We start from the raw sequence: 14431 nt of genomic DNA on the forward strand, positions 1-14431 counted from the left end.
TTTCTTTGTTCTTTATTAGTTTTCACTTTTTTCTTCTTTTCTTTCTTTCGTTCTTCAGGTTTATTTGTTTCTTTCATAGTTTTTATCAGTTTTCTTTGTTTCTTTCTGGGTTTCACTATATTTCATCCATTTGCATTTGTTTTCTTCGGTTTCCTTTTGCCATTTTCTATGGTTTGATTTGTTTTCTTGGTTTTCTTTTTTTCCTTTTTTTGTTTCATCTTTTTATTGTTTTACTTTTCAAATATTGCGTGAATATGTTTTATACTCATTTAATCATGTATTCAAATACTGGAAACATTTTCAGCATACATTTAAAACATTTTTCTATACATGCTGGGGGAAAAAGCAAATAGATGTTTTTCTGCAAACATACATCTTTGATGTCAACTTTTTCATACACATTCTGCATTTTTTGCATACATTAGAAACATGTTTAATATACGCGTTTAAGATTTCTCAAATACATAATTAACAATTTTTAAAAACGTATTTTTATGTCTACTTTTTTTCTTACATATTTTACATTTTTCTTATACATTGAAAACACTTGTTGCGTACATATTTAACATTTTTCAAATAAGTGGTTAACATTTGTTTAAACTTTTTTGCATACACAGTTTACATTTTTTGTATACATCACGAACCTGTTTCATATACACATTTTAAAAAATTTAAGTACATTTTTTCATACATACATTTTGATGTTTACTTTTATATAAACATTGTATATTTGTGGTGTACATGAACAACATTTTTTATACTTATTTAATATTTTCTAAATATAGGATTAACATTTTATTCATATATATATGTTTTGATATCTACTTTTTCCATACACATTGTACAATTTTCCAATATATTAAAATAATTACATACATTCTTATTATTTTTCAAAATCACGTTTAATTTTTTCAGTTCTCTATCTAAACTTATTTATTTTTAGAATACTTAGGAATATAAGAAGAAGTAAAAGAATAAGGCAAATATGTGAAACCAAAAGAAAAAGAGCATTGAAGGCCTGTGAACCCTGCTGGGCTGGCCCTTTCTGGCAGCTGCGATGATGCATGGGTGCACTACGTCTTGCTGTAAGTGAGCCATAGTCACACCCATCAGCGGGTGTATGTTCTTGAAAACACATATAATTTTCCATATTATTCTTTGATAGGAAAATATATGACAAAATAAATACCATATATTCCGAAAAAATGTATGTCAATTGTTTTAAAACAATTGGTGTTTTTTGAGAAATATTAGTGAATTGTAGAAAATATTCATGAATATTTACAAATGTGCACGATTTTATCAGGTGTTCACAAATAGCAAAATTGTACCTGAATTTTGAAATAAGGTTCACACGTTTGAAAATTAGTTATTGTTTAAGAAATTACCATCTATTAAAAAACATTCCCAAATTTTAAAATTGATGTGGAAACTATTAAAAGTAATGAAATAATATTTGAATTTGAGTAAACTTCCCATAATTTTAAACGAACAAGCGAAAACATAAAGAAAAAATAAAAAAATAGAAAAAACTGAATTGAAACAGCGAAGAAAAGAATAGATAAAACACAAAAGAATGAAACCAAAAATAATTAGAAAAAATAAAAATAGGAAAGGACAGGTAGAGATAAGAAAACACCGGCCTAAAAGCCGGTAGGGAAAAAGAAAAAACAATCGAAGGAAATTCCCCTAGCTTAAAATAAACATAGACCATTAGATGGAAGCCCACGAGAACTGTTGTGTTAACAATCAAAGGAAATCCCCCTATGTCTAAACAATCGAATTAAGCCCAGTAGGAGTGTTGGTGTACTTTACCGCACTAGATTATTAGGTTAATGCATAAAAATAATAAAACATGATTTAAATAGGTACCAAAACTATGCATAGTTAATAGAAATAGGACAATATGTATCGCTATAAACGAGACATAGTCGCGGCCAGCAGTGGGTGTATGTTCTTTCAAATTTTTGTCCTATTATCCATGTATTATATCATGTTTTCCCTGATTTTTTTGATTGGAAAATATATGAACAAAATGCATAGCATATATCCATGTATGTTCTATCGCGTCGCATTGGTTGTCTTGGTTTGCTTCGCTTTTCTTCTTGTTTCTGTTTTTTTCTTTTTTCTTCGGTTTCATTTGATTATCGTCGTTTTTTTGTTTTCCCCTACTTTCTTTGCTTTTTCATCGGTTTTCTTTGTTTCTTTATCATTTCAAGGGTTTTTACTTCTTTTTTTTCTTTGTTTCTTTGTTTCTTTTTAGTTTACACTTTTTTATTTTTTTTCTTTCTTTCGTTCTTCAGGTTTATTTGTTTCTTTCATAGTTTTTATCTGTTTTCTTTGTTTCTTTCTGGTTTTCACTATATTTCATCCATTTGCATATGTTTTATTCGGTTTCCTTTTGCCATTTTCTATTGTTTGATTTGTTTCCTTGGTTTCTTTTTCTCTTTTTTTTGGTTTCATCTTTTTATTATTTTACTTTTCATATATAGCGGGAATATGTTTTATACTCATTTAATCATATATTCAAAATACCGGAAACATGTTGGGGGAATAAATCAAATACATGTTTTTCTGCAAAAAAAAACATACACATTCTGTATTTTTCGCATACATTAGAAACATGTTTTTTATACGCGTTTAAGATTTTTCAAATACATAATTAACAATTTTTTAAAACATACTAGTAAATGTGCATGTGCAACGGACGTATATCTGTATAAAAATTTGCGTGTCACTTTATCGGTCTGAGTAAAAATTTCTCACTTGGGTAAGTAGATCTTGTTTGGGAATGTAGCATGCAATTTCAAAAAAAATCCTACTTTCAGGCAAGATCGATCTAACAATTTTTTAAAACATACTAGTAAATGTGCACGTGCAACGGACGTATATCCGTATAACAATGTGCGTCTCAGTTTATCGGTCTGAGTAAAAATTTCTCACTTGGGTAAGTAGATCTTGTTTGGGAACGTAGCATGCAATTTCAAAAAAAAAATCTACGCTCACGCAAGATCGATCTACGAGATGCATAGCAACGATAAGGGAAAAGTGTGTCTACGTACGGCACCTCCAAGTTCTACACACGTTTAGCTTGATGACGTCCCTCGAACTCTTGATCCAGCAGAGTGTCGAGGAAGTAGTGTTGGAGATATGCCCTAGAGGCAATCATGTATGATGATATTTTCTATGTGTTTATGAATAAAGATAGTCATTGGATGTAATCAATGATACTTGTTGGCATGTCTGTGAGAGCTTGTGTTGTATGATACATCCTAAATTGTCCCTAGTCGCAAGTGACGTGTGGGCACGCGTCAGACTAGACTAGCATATGACACGGTGGATGGCTCGGTCTCACGAGCCATGGGGCATTGGATGCTAACTGGATAATATGGAATTGGAAAGGTCTGGTCGAATTCGACATAGTCGGATCCGAGTCGAGATAAGGTCCGAGTCGGACAGACCCAACCATGAGACGCAGCGATATGTCATCTGGGAGTCCCTAATGCAACATACGTTCTATGTCCTTAGACCTGAGCTGACGCATGTACTCGGGATGGTGACATACTTGCTTTGGGCCGACCAAACGCTACTCCGTAACTGGGTAGTTACAAAGGTAGGTTGCGAGACGTGGTCGAGCAAGATGGGATTTGCCCCTCCGGTCAAGAGAGATATACTCTAGGCCTCGTGTGATCCGACAAGGGTAAGCATGGCCATGCAACAAGGATTATGAGATAATCCGGTTTGGGTCGGGATCACTGGAACGAGAAAGTGTCGGGCTAGCACAAGGATGACAGTCTCGCCTTGAGCCCGACAACATATATCATGTGGCAAAGGGAATGGAAGTGTGACATGTTGTGCAGGTTCGCTAACCAGCTTCATAGTCTGCTTGGTGGTTGGCACGCCTTATTAGAGACCACAACCAACCGTACAGGTCAGAGGTAATCTGAACTATGACCAAGTTGACTTGAACCTAAGGGATCGCACGCTTAAGGGAAGGAACCTGTGAGGTTGTATCCGACTCCACGAGTCAGACTTGATCCTACTCGGACTCAGATACAGACTGAACAGACTCTGGGCTTTAGGGTTCGTGTGAGGCCCAAGTGTTGAGCCCGCGATGGATGCCTATATATAGTGGAGGTGCGGCACACTCATGGGGTTGATCTCTTCGGCACTGACACTAGGGTGTGCATGTGTTGCAAATAGCCACCTCCACTCGCCGCCGGATGTGTGACCGGACCTAGCAGTCCGCCACACGACGTTCCTCCTGCACGCACGGATATCGTTAGAGGCGGTGCACTTGCGCCGCTCTGGCGAACCTATTCGCGGGATCCGATCGGCTACGTGAGAGATCGACAAGGAGGAGACGACTCCGGGAACGCGCTGCCCCAACTCTACTTCTGCTACATGGCACTGCTCATCTAGTGGTAATGATCTGTGATCCATATGAAGGAAATATGCCCTAGAGGCAATAATAAAGTTGTTATTTATATTTCCTTATATACCATGATAACTATCTTTTATTCATGCTAGAATTGTATTAACCAGAAACTTGATACATGTGTGAATACATAGACAAAACAGAGTGTCCCTAGTATGCCTCTACTTGACTAGCTCGTTAATCAAAGATGGTTATGTTTCCTAACCATGGACATGATTTGTCATTTGATCTACGGAATCACATCATTAGGAGAATGATGTGATGGACAAGACCCATCCGTTAGCTTAGCACAATGATCGTTTAGTTTTTCTGCTATTGCTTTCTTCATGAATTATACATGTTCCTCTGACTATGAGATTATGCAACTCCCGAATACCGTAGGAACACCTTGTGTGCTATCAAACGTCACAACGTAACTGGGTGATTATAAATATGCTCTACATGTGTCTCCGAAAGTGTTTGTGGTGTTGGCACAGATCGAGAATATGATTTGTCACTCCGAGTGTCGGAGAGGCAACTCTGGGCCCTCTCGGTAATACACATCGTAATAAGCCTTGAAGCAAATGACTAATGAATTATTTACGAGATGGTGTATTAAGGAACGAGTAAATAGACTTGCCGGTGACGAGATTGAACTAGGTATGATGATACCGACGATTGAATCTCGGGCAAGTAACATACCAATGACAAAGGGAACAATGTATGTTGTTATGCGGTTTGCCCGATAAAGATATTCGTAGAATAAGTAGGAACCAATATGAGCATCCAGGTTCTGCTATTGGTTATTGACCGGAGATGAGTCTCGGTCATGTCTACATAGTTCTCGAACCCGTAGGGTCCGCACGCTTAACGTTCGATGGCGATCAGTATTATGAGTTTATGTGTTTTGATGTACCGAAGGTAGTTCAGAGTGCAGACTAAGGCATAGCCTAGTGGTGGGAAGGGGTGATGCCTTCCCACCCACCCAGGTTCAAGGCATGGTACTTGCAATTTGGGTTTGTTGCACTAATTACATTGTAGGGGGTTCTCTTACAGTCTTTCTATCAAAAAAAAGGTAGTTCGGAGTCCCGGATGTGATCACGGACATGACGAGGAGTCTCGAAATGGTTGAGACATAAAGATTGATATATTGGAAGGTTATATTCGAAAACCAAAAGGGTTCCGGGGGTCATCGGATAAATACCAGAGTAAAGGGAGGTTACCAGAACCCCCCGGGGAGTATATGGGACTTACTGTGCTTTAGGGGAGAGAGAGAGGGGCTGCCTAGGGCTGGGCCACGCGCCCCCCAAGCCTAGTCCGAATTGGACTAGGAGGAGGGGTGGCGCCCCCCTCCTTCCTCTCTTCTCTCCCTCCGCTTCCTTCTTCTCCTACTCCTACTAGGAAAGGTGGAATCGTACTCCTAGTGGGAGTAGGACTCCACCCTTGGTGTGCCCCCTATTAGGCCGGGCGCCTCCTCCCTCTCCCTCCTTTATATAAGTGGGGAGGGCGCCCCTGGGACACATATCAGTTATTCCTAGCCATGTGTGGTGCCCCCCTCTACAGTTACACACCTCGGCCACATCATTGCAGTGCTTAGGCGAAGCTCTACGCCAGTGACATCATCATCACCATCACCATGCCGTCGTGTTGACAAAACTCTCTCGCAAGCTCAACTGGATCAAGAGTTCGTGGGCCATCATCAAGCTGAACGTGTGCTGAACGCAGAGGTGCCGTACGTTCGGTGCTTGGATCGGTTGGATCGCGAAGACGTTCGACTACATCAACCGCGTTACTAAATGCTTCCACTTTCGGTCTACCAGGGTACGTGGACACACTCTCCCCCTCGTTGCTATGCTTCTCCTAGATAGATATTGCGTGATCGTAGGAATTTTTTTGAAATACTATGTTCCCCAACAGTCGTAACAGAGCCAGGTCTATGCGTAGATGATATGCACAAGTAGAACACAATGAGTTGTGGTCGATAATAGTCATACTGCTTACCAGCATTGCATACTTTGATTCGGCGGTATTGTGAGATGAAGCGACCCGGACCGACATTACGCGTACGCTTACGCGAGACTGGTTTCACCGTTAGGAGCACTCATTGCGTAAAGGTGACCGGCGGGTGTCTGTCTATCTCACTTTAGCTGAATCGAGTGTGACTACGCCCGGTCCTTGTGAAGGTTAAAACAACACACTTGAAGAAAAATCATTGTGGTTCTCTATGCATAGGTAAGAGTGGTTCTTGCTAAGCCCATAGCATCCACATAAAACTTGCAACAACAAAGTAGAGGACGTCTAACTTGTTTTTGCAGGGCATGTTGTGATGTGATATGGTCAAGATGTGATGAGTTATATGTTATTGTGTGGGATGATCATGTTTTGTAAATTATCGGCAACCGGCAGGAGCCTTATGGTTGTCTCTTTATTGTATGAATTGCGAAAGCCATGTAATTGCTTTACTTTATCACTATGAGTTAGCTATAGTAGTAGTAGTAATAGTTGGCGAGACGACCACGACGCTACGATGAAGATCATGGTGTCAAGCCGGTGATGATGGAGATCATGACGATGCTTTGGCGATGGAGATCGAAAGCACAAGATGATGATGGCCATATCATGTCACATATTTTGATTGCATATGATGTTTATCTTATTATGCTTCTTATTTTGTTTAGTACGGTGGTAGCATTATAGGATGATCCCTTACAAAATTTCAAGGTACAAGTGTTCTCTCTGAGTATGCACCGTTGTGAAAGTTTGTCGTGCCGAGACACCACGTGATGATCAGGTGTGATAAGCTCTACGTTCAAATATAACGAGTGTAAGAAAGTTTTGCACATGTAGAATACTCAGGTTAAACTTGACGAGCCTAGCATGTACGGACATGGTCTCAGAGCACTGGAGACTGAAAGGTCGAGCGTGAATCATATAGTAGATATGATCAACATAAGATGTTCACCATTGAAAACTGCTCCATCTCACATGATGATCGGACATGGTTCAGTTGATTTGTATCACGTGATCATTTAGATGACTAGAGGGATGTCTATCTAAGTGGGAGTTCTTTAGTAATATGATTAATTGAACTTTAAATTATGTTGAACTTAGTCATGATAGTTTTTGGATATCTATGTTGTTGTAGATCAATGGCCCGTGCTACCGTTCCCTTGAATTTTAATGCATTCCTAGAAAAAGCTAAGTTGAAAGTTGATGGTAGCAACTACACGGGCTGGGTCCGTAACTTGAGGATTATCCTCATTCCTACACAGAAGAATTATGTCTTTGAAGCACCGCTAGGTGACAAGCCCCCTCCCGCTAATGTAGACACTTTTCACGTCTGGCAAACGTGGTCTGATGACTACTCGATAGTTCAATGTGCCATGCAGTACGGCTTAGAATCAGGAATTCAAAGACGTTTTGAACATCGTGGAGCATATGAGATGTTCCGAGAGTTGAAATTAATATTTCAAGAAAATGCCCGAATTGAGAGATATGAAGTCTCCAATAAGTTATATAGCTGCAAGATGGAGGAGAACAATTCTACCACTGAACACATACTCAGAATGTCTGGGTAATACAATCACATGACTCAACTTGGATGCAAAGTTGATGAAGATAGTGTTATTGATAGAGTTCTTCAATCACTGCCACCAAGCTATAAAGGCTTCATGATGAACTATAATATGCAAGGGATGCAGAAGACAATTCCCGAGCTCTTCGCTATGCTCAAAGCTGCGGAGGTAGAAATAAAAACGGAGCATCAAGTGTTGATGGTTAACAAGACCACTAGTTTCAAGAAAAAGGGCAAGGGAAGGAAGGGGAACTTCAAGAAGAATAGCAAGCCAGTTGCTAATCCCGCGAAGAAACCCAAGTCTGGAGCCATGCCTGAAACTGAGTGCTTCTATTGCAAAGGCACTGGACACTTGAAGCGGAACTGCCCCAAGTATTTGGCGGCTAAGAAGGATGGAAAGTGAACAAAGGTATATTTGATATACATGTTATTGATATGTATCTTACTAATTCTCGTAGTAGCACCTGGGTATTTGATACTGGTTCGGTTGCTAATATTTGTAACCCGAAACAGGGGCTACAGATTAAACAAAGATTAGCTAAGGACGAGGTGACGATGCGCGTGGGCAATGGTTCCAAAGTCGATGTGATCGCCGTTGGCAGGCTACCTCTACATTTACCTTCAGGATTAGTTTTAGACCTAAATAATTGTTATTTGGTGCCAGCGTTGAGCATGAACATTATATCTGGATCTTGTTTGTTGCGAGACAGTTATTCATTTAAATCAGAGAATAATGGTTGTTCTATTTATATGAGTAATATCTTTTATGGTAATGCACCCTTGAAGATTGGTCTATTCTTGTTGGATCTCGATCATAGTGATACACATATTCATAATATTGAAGCCAAAAGATGCAAAGTTGATAATGATAGTGCAACTTATTTGTGGCACTGCCGTTTAGGTCATATTGGTGTAAAGTGCAGGAAGAAACTCCATGATTATGGGCTTTTGGAATCACTTGATTATGAATCACTTGGTGCTTGCAAACCATGCCTCATGGACAAGATGACTAAAACTCCGTTCTCCCGAACAATGGAGCGAGCAACTGACTTATTGGGAATCATACATACTAATGTATGTGGACCAACGAGTGTTGAGGCTCGCGGCGGGTATCGTTATTTTCTGACCTTCACTGATGATTTGAGCAGATATGGGTATATCTATTTCATGAAGCACAAGTCTGAAACATTTGAAAAGTTCAAAGAATTTCAAAGTGAAGTAGAGAATCATCGTAACAAGAAAATAAAGTTTCTACGATCTGATCGCAAAGGCGAATATTTGAGTTACGAGTTTGCTCTTCATTTGAAACAATGTGGAATAGTTTCATAGCTCATGCCACCTGGAACACCAAAGTGTAGTGGTGTGTCCTAACATTGTAACCGTACTTTATTAGATATGGCGCGATCTAGGATGTCTCTTACCGATTTACCACTATCAGCTTGGGTTTATGCTATAGAGACAACTGCATTCACATTAAATAGAGCACCATCTAAATCCATTGAGACGATGCCTTATGAACTGTGGTTTGGCAAGAAACCCAAGTTGTCATTTCTTAATGTTTGGGGCTGCGATGCTTATGTGAAAAAGCTCCAACCTGATAAGCGCGAACCCAAGTCGGAGAAATGTGTCTTCATAGGATACCCAAAGGAAACCGTTGGGTACACCTTCTATCACAGATCTGAAGGCAAGCTATTCATTGCTAAGAATGGATCCTTTCTAGAGAAGGAGTTTCTCTCGAAAGAAGTGAGTGGGAGGAAAGTGGAACTTGCTGAGGTAATTGAACCTTCTCCCGAATTGGAAAGTAGTACATCACAGAAACTAGTTCCCGTGATGCCTACACCGATCAGTGAGGATGCTAATGATGATGATCATGAAACTTCAGATCAAGTTACTACTAAACCTCGTAGGTCAGCCAGAGTACGTTCCGCACTAGAGTGGTACGGTAACCTGGTTCTGGAAGTCATGTTACTAGACTATGATGAACCTACGAACTATGAGGAAGCGATGATGAGTCCAGATTCCGCAAAATGTCTTGAGGCCATGAAATCTGAGATGGGATCCATGTATGAGAACAAAGTGTGGACTTTGGTTGAATTGCCCGATGATCGGCAAGCCATTTAAAATAAATGGATCTTTAAGAGGAAGACTGACGCTGATGGTAATGTTACTGTCTACAAAGCTTGACTTGTTGTGAAAGGTTTTCGACAAGTTCAAGGAGTTGAGTACGATGAGACTTTCTCACCCTAGCGATGCTTAAGTCTATCTGAATCATGTTAGCAATTGCCGCATTTTATGATTATGAAATCTAGCAAAGGGATGTCAAAACTGCATTTCTTAATGGATATCTCAAAGAAGAGTAGCATATGATGCAACCGGAAGGTTTTGTCGATCCTAAAGGTGCTAACAAAGTATGCAAGCTCCAGTGATCCATCTATGGACTGGTGCAAGCATCTTAGAGTTGGAATATACGTTTTGATAAGGTGAACAAAGCATATGGTTTTATACAGACTTTTGGAGAAGCCTGTATTTACAAGAAAGTGAGTGGGAGATCTGTAGCATTTCTGATATTATATGTAGATGACATATGGTTGATTGGAAATGATATAGAATTTCTGGATGGCATAAAGAGATACTTGAATAAGAATTTTTAAATGAAAGACCTCGATGAAGCTGCTTATATATTGGGCATCAAAATCTATAGAGATAGATTAAGATGCTTAATTGGACTTTCACAAAGCACATACCTTGATAATGTTTTGAAGAAGTTCAAAATGGATCAGTCAAAGAAAGGGCTCTTGCCTCTGTTGCAAGGTGTGAAGTTGAATAAGACGCAATGCCCGGCCACTGCAGAAGATAGAGAGAAAATGAAAGTCATTCCCTATGCCTCAGCCATAGGATCTATCATGTATGCAATGCTGTGTACCAGACCTGATGTGCGCCTTGCTATAAGTTTAGCATGGAGGTACCAAAGTAATCCAGGAGTGGATCACTAGACAGCGGTCAAGAACATCCTGAAGTACCTGAAAAGGACAAAGGATATATTTCTCATTTATGGAGGTGAAAAAGTGCTCGTTGTAAATGGTTACGTCGATTCTAGCTTTGACACCGATCCAGATGACTCTAAGGCACAAACCGGATATGTATTTTTTGTTGAACGGTGGAACTATCAGTTGGTGTAGTTCCAAGCAAAGCTTCATGGCGGGATCTACGTGTGAAGCGGAGTACATAGCTGCTTCGGAAGCAGCAAATGAAGGAGTCTGGATGAAGGAGTTCATATCCGATCTTGGTGTAATACATAGTGCATCAGGTCCAATGAAAATCTTTTGTGACAACACTGGAGTAATAGCCTTGGTGAAGGAATCCAGGTTTCACAAGAGAACCAAGCACATCAAGAGACGCTTCTATTCCAACCGCGATCAAGTCAAGGAGGGAGACATAGAAATTTGCAAGATACATATGGATCTGAATGTTGCATACCCGTTGACTAAGCCTCTTCCACGAGCAAAACATGATCAGCACCAAGACTCCACGGGTGTTAGAATCATTACTATGTAATCCAGATTATTGACTCTAGTGCAAGTGGTTGACTGAAGGAAATATGCCCTAGAGGCAATAACAAAGTTGTTATTTATATTTCCTTATATATCATGATAAATGTCTTTTATTCATGCTAGAATTGTATTAACCAAAAACTTGATGCATGTGTGAATACATAGACAAAACAGAGTGTCCCTAGTATGCCTCTACTTGACTAGCTCGTTAATCAAAGATGGTTATGTTTCCTAGCCATAGACATGAGTTTTCATTTGATCAATGGGGTGACATCATTAGGAGAATGATCTGATGGACAAGACCCATCCGTTAGCTTAGAACAATGATCGTTTAGTTTTTCTGCTATTGCATTCTTCATGACTTATACATGTTCCTCTAACTATGAGATTATGTAACTCTTGAGTACCGTAGGAACACTTTGTGTGCTATCAGACATCACAACGTAACTGGGTGATTATAAAGATGCTCTACAGGAGTCTTCGAAAGTGTTTGTGGTGTTGGTATAGATCGAGAATAGGATTTGTCACTCCGAGTGTCAGAGAGGTAACTCTGGGCCCTCTCGATAATACACATCGTAATAAGCCTTGCAAGCGAACGACTACTGAGTTAGTTGCGAGATGATGTATTACAGAACGAGTAAAGAGACTTTCCGGTGACGAGATTGAACTAGGCATGAGGATACCGACGATCGTATCTCTGCCAACTAACATACCGATGACAAAGGGAACAACGTATGTTCTTATGCAGTTTGACCGATAAAGTTCTTCATAGAACATGTAAGAACCAATATGAGCATCCAGGTTCTGCTATTGGTTATTGACCGGAGATGAGTCTCAGTCATGTCTACATAGTTCTCGAACCCGTAGGGTCCGCACGCTTAATGTTCAATGACGATCGGTACTAGGAGTTTATGTGTTTTGATGTACCGAAGGTAGTTCTCAGTCTCGGATGTGATCATGGACATGACGAGTGGTCTCAAAATGGTCGAGGCATAAAGACTGATATATTGGAAGGTTATATTCGGACACCGGAAGGGTTCTAGGGGTCATCGGATAAATACCGGAGTACCGGGAGGTTACCGGAACCACGGGGGAGTATATGGGCCATATTGGGCTTTAGGGAAGAGAGAGAGAGAGGGGTTGCCTAGGGCTAGGTCGCGCGCCCCCCAAGCCTAGTTCGAGTTGTACTAGTGTGGCACCCTCGATTAAATCATACACTAAGCATACACGCAAATGTGTACAATCAAGATCAAGGACTCACGGGAAGATATCACAACACAACTCTAGACACAAATTAAAATAATACAAGCTTTATATTACAAGCCAGGGGCCTCGAGGGCTCGAATACATAAGCTCGAATACACAAGAGTCAGCGGAAGCAAGAATATCTAAGTACAGACATAATTTAGACAAGTTTCCCTTAAGAAGGCCAGTACAAAAGCATCTACGATCTAAAAGGCAAGGCCTCCTGCCTGGGATCCTCCTAAACTACTCCTGGTCGTTGGCGGCGGCGTGCACGTAGTAGTAGGCACCCGCGGTGTCGTAGGAGTTGTCGTCGACGGTGGCGTCAGGCTCCTGGGCTCTAGCATCTGGTTGCGACAACTGAGAAGAAAGGAAAGGGGGAAAAGGGGAGCAAAGCAACCGTGAGTACTCATCCAAAGTACTCACAAGCAAGGATCTACACTACATATGCAGGGGTATCTATGTAACGGGGCAATATAGGTGGACCGAACTGCAGAATGCCGGAATAAGAGGGGGATAGCTAGTCCTGTCGAAGACTGCGCTTCTGGCAGCCTCCATACTGCAGCATGTAGAACAGAGTAGATGGTAAGTTCACCAAGTAGCATCGCATAGCATAATCCTACCCGGTGATCCTCCCCTCGTCGCCCTGTGTGAGAGCGATCACCGGGTTATATCTGGCACTTGGAAGGGTGTGTTTTATTAAGTATCCGGTTCTAGTTGTCATAAGGTCAAGGTACAACTCTGGGTCGCCTGTTACCGTGAACACGGCTATTCGAATAGATCAGCTTCCCTGCAGGGGTGCACCACATTACCCGACACGCTCGATCCCCTTTGGCCGGACACAATTTCCTGGGTCATGCCCGGCCTCGAAAGATCAACACGTTGCAGCCCTACCTAGGCTCAACAGAGTGGTCAGCACGCCACTCTAAATCCTATGCGCGCAGGGGTCTGGGCCCATCGCCCATTGCACACCCACAAGTTGCGTACGCGGCCGGTGAGCAGACCTAGCAACCTCCATTACAAAGAAAGTTGCGTTACATGGTCCAACCCGGCGCGCGCCGCTCAGTCGCTGATGTCATGAAGGCTTCGGCTGATACCACGACGCCGGTTACCCATATCTTGTCCCACGTGACGGTTAGTGCGCATAAGGTCAATGACCTAACTCAGATCAAATACCAAGATCTTGATAAGCGTGTTATTATGAAATAACTGCGGACGCCGACCAGGGACAGTCCCACCTCTCTCCTAGGTGGTCTCAACCTGCCATGTTGCTCCGTCACAAAGATCCACATAGAGGGTCGTCGGGACAAAGGTCCTTTCAGCCGCCAATCCGTGAATCACTCGCAGGTACTCTATGAGCCGACCTAACTTTAGTCACCACAAGTATCATACATTATGTATATAAATATATACCCGTGATCACCTCCCGAGTGATAACGGCCCAATAGTATAGCATGGCAGAAGGACAAGAATGTAGGGCCACTGATGGAATACTAGCATCCTATACTAAGCATGCAGGATTGCAGGTAAAGGTATCAACAGTAGTAGCAAGGACAGGCTATGCATCAGGATAGGATTAGTGGAAAGCAGTAACATGCTACACTACTCTAATGCAAGCAATAGAGAGAAGAATAGGCGATATCTGGT

Source organism: Triticum dicoccoides, chromosome 1B (genome assembly GCF_002162155.2).
Source record: "Triticum dicoccoides isolate Atlit2015 ecotype Zavitan chromosome 1B, WEW_v2.0, whole genome shotgun sequence".
Lineage (NCBI taxonomy): Eukaryota > Viridiplantae > Streptophyta > Magnoliopsida > Poales > Poaceae > Triticum > Triticum dicoccoides.